A 6,987-nucleotide genomic window follows, 5' to 3' on the forward strand; every position below is an offset into this window, starting at 1 on the left:
TTGTTCTTTCTCTTCCCCAAAACTGCATTTGCTTGTGATAGCAATTATTTCGTTCGACAGTTCCCACATTCTCTGGGTTCACCGTTGTTTGGCTGAGCACCAGTGGGATCGCTCCCAGTCAGGTGAGCAGGGATGTGTCTGGGAATAGAGGCCTGAGTGCGCTCAGCGGTGCTTCCATTCGTTGAAGGGCACACTTGGAATTCTGGTCATTTCTGGAGCCCCCTTTCTCATTATGGCCTCAGTGAAGCTTGGACTTCTTCTCACGATAATATTGGTTCTTAATCATATGCTAACTCCTGAAATGGTTGAAAGCTCATCAGTTCTTTTTGGTGCAGTTGATGCCAAGAGACAAGGACTAGGAATACCTGTCACTGTGTTGGCCAAAGACAAAGACAAGATTGACTCGAGAAACTCTAATCCTTAACTGGACCTATAGGTTACATCATGATAAACGGAGAGAAGACTGAAATTCTCAAGGCTTTTTCTTGCTTGTATCCACAAGAAATGTGCATAGAAGCAGCAATCAAGAAATCAAAGTTAGTGTTCGCTTCGGCAGCACATATACTAAAATTGGAACGATACAGAGAAGATTAGCATGGCCCCTGCGCAAGGATGAAACGCAAATTCGTGAAGTGCTCCATATTTTTAGGGAAAAAAAAAAGAAATCAAAGTTATATTGCATTGGGAAAATCTGCTGCACAAGATCTTTTTAAGGTGTTGAAAAGCAAAAATGTTATTTTGAGCACTGGATTGCACTTGACCCAAGGCATGGTATTTTCAATCATTTCATATGCATATGAAAGTTGAACATTGAGTAAGGAGGACCAAAGAAGAATGGATGCATTTGAATTACGGGGCCAGCAAAGAACATTGAAAGTATTGACAGACTGCCAAAAGAACAAACAAAACAAACCTTGTCTTGGAGCAAGTATAGCCAGAGTGCTCCCTAGAGCAGGGGTTCTCAACCTTCCTAATGCCGCAACCCTTTCATACGGTTCATGTTGGGATGACCCCCAACCATAAAATTATTTTTATTGCTATTTCATAACTGTCATTTTGCTACTGCTATGAATCAATCGGGTGACCTCTGTGAAAGGGTCGTTTGACACCCCCTCCCAATGGGGTCGCGACCCACAGGTTGAGAACCGCTGCCCTGGAGGCTGGGCTGACCAGATTTCATCTCGTGTGATTTGGACCTGTTGTCAGAAGAGATCGTGGTGCTGGAGAAGGATGTTGTGCTTGGTAAAGTAGAGGGGCAGCACAAAGGGCCTGTGGCATGATGGAGTGACACAGTGGCTGCAACAATGGGACGCTGCAGGACCAGGCAGTGTTTCATTCTGTTGTACACAGGGTCACTATGAGTCAGAACCAACTCGATGGCGCTTAACAACAACAAAAGTTTATTCTGAAATGAGGGACAAGGGGTCCTTGAAAATTGCTTGGGTGTGGGGAGAATGGGGAGCTAATAACAATGAGAATAAGAAGGAAGAAAGTGTTCTAAACTTATTGCAGTGATCACTGTTCAGCTCTTCTTGACGTGATTGAACTATGGATTGTGTATTGTGTGAGTTATACACCAAAAAAACTGTTGGGGGGAAAATCCAGTGTGAGTCAAACAAGTTGTAGACCGTGAACTATGTGACAGAAACAAGTTTTTATCACCATCACAGGATACAATTGACACATGATGAAGGTAGGTTTGGCAATGATCATCAGAAAATTATCTAGACTTACTTTCTTCAGGGGCCATTAGACCACCACCCTCGGAGGCTTCACCTGCCCTCGCTTTTCTAAATGAGAGAATGCTTTCGCTCCTGGCTTTTCCAGACTAGCACCCCCAATGCCTCTGAGTGGGAGGATGTTTCGTGCCTGGCGATTTATCTTAATGACCTTGCTGGCCTCCTTTCTGTGCCTACTGAATGTTTACTGCAAGGGAGGGTCTGTTGTTCAATTTTTAGCAAACTAAATCTTAAGTTGTTCTATTTCCAGTAGGTGAACCCTCCCACCCCTCTAACCTTCTGCATCGTTCATCTCCAGTATCTCAGATCTGAGATCTGTTCCAGATGACACCGTTGTTGCTGACATTCAGCATGACTCACATGATTCTCTGAGTCAAAGACAGTCAGGGTAGGAATGAGAGCGCCTGACTCGGAAACATATGACTTCCAGTACTATCTCAGGAGGGTGACCTTCATTAAGTCCAACTCAGTGAAGCATCAAAGAGAGACTGCTCCTCTCGGGCCTGGCTGGAGAGGGTTAGAGGTGATTTGCTTTTTAATGCACTCTGCCTCACAGTAAGATGATCTACATCCTTGGTCAATCATCAGAAATTCAATGGAGATTTAACTGAAAACTCTGTAAATGGGTTTTGGTCTCCTACTGTCATAGCTTTTTGCAAACAGGAATTTAAGCTTTAATATAATTTTCCTTCTGAATATGGATTATATTATTCATATGACCACACAGGCTGGTGTGTTTCTTCCATGTGGACTTAACTGACACTTCACTTAGATGGCTGCTTGTTTTGAGACAAGTCTTCTAAGACCTCAGATGTTGTTCTTTCTGACAGCTGGGAATCATCAGGTATCTTCACTATCCTTTGCTATGCACTTGTATCTTCAGTGATCAATCAACAAAGGGTAGTGCTGAGCATGGCCACATCATCATATGCTTATTTAATAATTAATACTATCGAATACTTCAAGCATGTAGTGTGAACACAACCCAAACCAAAAGAACTAACTGCTCTTAGATTAGGACTCAGGTTAAGTGTGAGCTCACATACCTAAGGTTTATGTCTAGGATCCACTTTAGAAGCAGCTTTATCATTGACACACAAAAAATAACCTTCATGGGGCATTTGGTATTCCTAAGAATAATGTCATTAATCTAGTTAATAGTATAGAATTTAAAATACTAGTAAAAAATGAAAATATGTATGGAAGTCATTATCTACTAAAATACATGAGGCAGTCACTAATATAGAAAAAATCAAGTGACAGAACACTGTTAAAGAAATAATAGTGTTAGACACAAGACAACACGTCAAAACTATTGGTTTGCAGTACTAATACTTAGAGGGTTTAGTCCAATGCCAATAGTCTCAGAGTCCTCGGGTCATGGAATAAACCACCATGCACCTGCCACTTGGCCGTAATATGGTGGCTTGAATGATGCTATGATGCTAGAAATTATGCTCTAGAACAAGCAGCCCTCTAAGTGAGGTGACAGCTAAGTTCACACGGAAAAAGCGCACCAGCCTATGTGATACAAGGAGGGTAAACAGTAAAATCCAAGATGGAGGAGACAACTGTAGTAGAGCTTGAATTCTGAGCAGCCATCTGTAGAAGGCTACAGATGACAGGGAAAGCCTGAAATCCATCTGCAGGGCCCTGCATGGATTAAACTAATGAACATCGCTTCTGCCCATTGACCAGGGATGTGATCGGCCTTGCTGTCAGATAGAGTCTATTGGAAAGCGGGTGAATGCTGGTGCACTTTGATTAACATTTAACACCTCATCATTTGTTCTCCCTTTGATCCATTTTAAATTTCTTCTACTTTTTATTATTTTCTGCTTTCTTGTGGATTGTGTTTCATTCTGTTATAGTTTATGAGGGAGTTGTATGATTTTCTTTATATGAAATCCAAGATGGGAAAATCTACAGAGACAATAATTGGATTATGGCAGGGGAGTTGCGATGGAAGGAGGAATTCATAAGAATGAGTACAAAAATTAAGGAAATGTTCTAAATTTGATTTGGTGATGATTGCACAACTCTGTTTAATATATTTAAACAATTAAATTCTATGGTGTGTGACTTGTATGTTAATACAATAGGAAAAATGGCAATGCTGGGCTAGTTCCTCTCTCTAATGCCTAGGGTATCAATTATTTTGCATTCCATTTCCTTTTTGATGACTCCAATCTTCCCAGATTCATACTGTGTTCATTCCATGCTCTGATTATTAATGATGTCTGTAGCTTTTTCTCATTTTGAGTCATGGCCCATCAGCAAATGGAAGTCAGGACAGCTTTTTTAAAAAAACATTTTATTAGGGACTAATACAACTCATCACAATCCATACATACATCAATTGTATAAAGCATATCTGTACATTCTTTGCCCTCATCAGTTTCAAAGCATTTGCTCTCCACCAGGACAGCTTTACTCCATCCACATCATTCAATTCAACTCTACTTTGGGGAGGCCTCTATTCCTCAGTCATATTTTGATTACACATTAGACTGCTAACTGCAAGGTCAGCAGTTCAAAATCACCAGCTGCTCCATGGGAAAAAGTCAGGACTTTTTATTCACATTAAGAGTTACAGTCTCAGAAACTCACAGGGCAGTTCTACCCTGTCGTATAGAGTTGCTATGAGTCAGCATCGATTCAATGGCATGCAGGACAAGCCTGAATCCAAAACCAATCCCGCCCCCCAAAAAAAGGTGGGGGCGGGAGTATATACTACACAATTTCATTCTTATGCAATTCTAGAAAACACACACAAAATTCATAGCCTAACAAATCCAGTGGTTTTCTGCGCACAGCGTTGGGTAAAAGGAGGAAAGGGAGAGACTACCAAAAGGCACCAGAAGATTCTGGGGATGATGGATGTGCTCATTATCTGCCGGGTCATTGTAGTTCCATAGTGCAGATCCATGGGCCCAAACGTACCACATGAGACACTTTAACTGGGTGTAGTGTATTGTATGTCAATGATATTTCTATAGAGCCCTTAAAGTGATTTTACAAGGAACAAACTGTTGGTAATCCTCTGTTGATAGGATATGACTGTGAAAATCAATCTGAGTGAAAGAAGCCAATGGTAAAGGAGAATATACAATGTAGTCAGATTTAAATGAAATTCTCAAAAGGTAATACTTAGCATCAGACAGCATATCAGGTGTCACCTGGAAACAGGGTGGCTATAAAGATGAATTACAATGGGACATAAAGAAGCTTTGGGAGATAGTGATTGTCTTCAATATAGTGCAGTAGTCCTGGCCATTACATTAGGGATTAGTTAATTAAATGTTTGATGTGTGTCCTGCGAATGATGCTTTAACTGTCCACATGGCCCTCACAGAGAAAAGGGTCCCCACCTCTGGTTACACATTGATGCTCTCGAGCGCCTTAAATTTTTGTTGAGTTTTTTGAACAAAGGGAAATCTCAAGGCCAGGTAGGTGAGAGCGGGAGGATAGATGAGGTAACATTTCCCAATGACCCTGTCACAGGGCAGGCTTCACTGGCCTCACAGAATGAGCAGGTGCGTGGTCACAATGGAAAAAACAAATTCCTCCGGACAACCTTCCTGGCCTTTTTCTCACAAGAGCAGTTTCCGTGCTTTTATTTATTTACTTTTTTACTTACTTACTTATTTTCCTAATAAGCCCTCATGACTATCCTGTGTCTTTCAGGAAACTACATCAAAATCACTCCTTTGAAATGAAAACAAACTAACAAACCCATCACTTTAACTTTCTGATCCAACCACTCTGCCTCGAATTTAATTAGTCTACCAGATTCCCTCAGAAGATATGCTTTTGACTGAAACTTTTTTTGGGGAAGGCCCTTGAAAGTAACTAAGACAGGTACCCCACTGAGAGAATTCACTCAGCCCCCCACTGATGGCAGAGACATGTTTGAAGATGTCTTGTTTGAATAAGTACATGCAGGAGTGACCCAGAGCCCTGGGAACGATGATTCTTACTCACTTTTGATTGTCAAAACTGACCAAGTTGTGCACTTTAAGTGAGCTAACTTTACCATAAATTAATTATACCTAAGCAATGTTCTTTAAAAATACACCATAACATTAAAAAATAGAGGATTGCAGTTGTTTAAAACACAATGAATCAATAAACCCAGAAGACCACAATGATAATAAGCAGGAAGAAAAAAACCTTAATTTTTACTCTGTGAAGTGACTATGAAATCAACTCCCCACTTGGAAAATTAGAAATTTAAGGAGAAAGAGTTAATATATATTTTACTTTCCCAATAGGAACTATGTTTTAATTGATTAAAAAGTGTCCCTTTCAAAAAAAGATGCCATCTCCAAAAAAAAGAGAATTGAGAAAATACTGTTTTCCAATCCATGAAAAAAAACCACTGATTCCATGTGCTTGACACAATGGTTTGTGATAAGAGTTGTAGAAGCCCCCAATAAAGTGATTTTTAAAAATTCACTGATTCCATTCAGAAATATTCCTTAATGTTGAAATCGTGAAGGAAACTGTAAATGAGGAGCTGGACATTCGTGTAATGCTAACATAAGAACCAAACATTCCTTTCTACTGGAAATAAAATGAAGCAACTCTTCAACTGGGGGACCAGAAGTGTCACTTCTAATCCGGGGGTTCTTCTCAACACCACCAGTTGAGGGACAGCCAGATTCTGTAGCTTTGGATATGCAGAAATATGAAGTGTGTGACGTATGTGTGATGTGCTCCAGCCAAAAATACTAGTTCCAATCTGCCAAGCCTTTATATCAAGCCTCTAATTCATGGGAAATTTACAGGATGGCATAACACGCCAAACTTCACATGGAGTAATCAATCTGGCAAGATCACAATGTGGGAATTCTATAAAACTCGTGGCCTAAGATCTTTCCAAATCAGTGTCATCATCAAAAGGCCTACTCTTGACTAAAAGAAATTTAGGAGATATTACAGGGGCAATTAGTTGTTATAGACCAATTGAAAGCCTTTGAGGGACTACTTGGATTGGGTAATATATAAAGTTAATAAACACACCTACTACCGTCAAACCGATTCTGAATCATAGCTACCAGGAGAACAGAGTAGAACTTCATAGAAGTAGGCTCCATCCTCATTCTCCCACAGAGCAACTATTGGCTCCAAACCTCCGACCTTCAGGTTTGCAGCCCAACGCTGTTAGCTCAATCCATTACCAGGGTTCCTAAGTGTGGCTAAGAAAGGCTTTCCTTTTTTCATTATTTGTAATAGTGTTAACTTG

General features: G+C 40.4%; 1 non-coding gene across 1 annotated transcript; it reads left to right on the plus strand.

Moving 5' to 3' along the window:
• Positions 1 to 540: 540 nt before the first annotated feature.
• LOC142455688 (U6 spliceosomal RNA) lies at positions 541 to 647 on the plus strand. The gene has a single exon (XR_012785838.1). It is a non-coding gene; the product is annotated as a U6 spliceosomal RNA (small nuclear RNA).
• The last annotated feature ends 6,340 nt before the right edge of the window (positions 648 to 6,987 follow it).

This window comes from Tenrec ecaudatus, chromosome 8 (assembly GCF_050624435.1).
Source record: "Tenrec ecaudatus isolate mTenEca1 chromosome 8, mTenEca1.hap1, whole genome shotgun sequence".
NCBI lineage: Eukaryota > Metazoa > Chordata > Mammalia > Afrosoricida > Tenrecidae > Tenrec > Tenrec ecaudatus.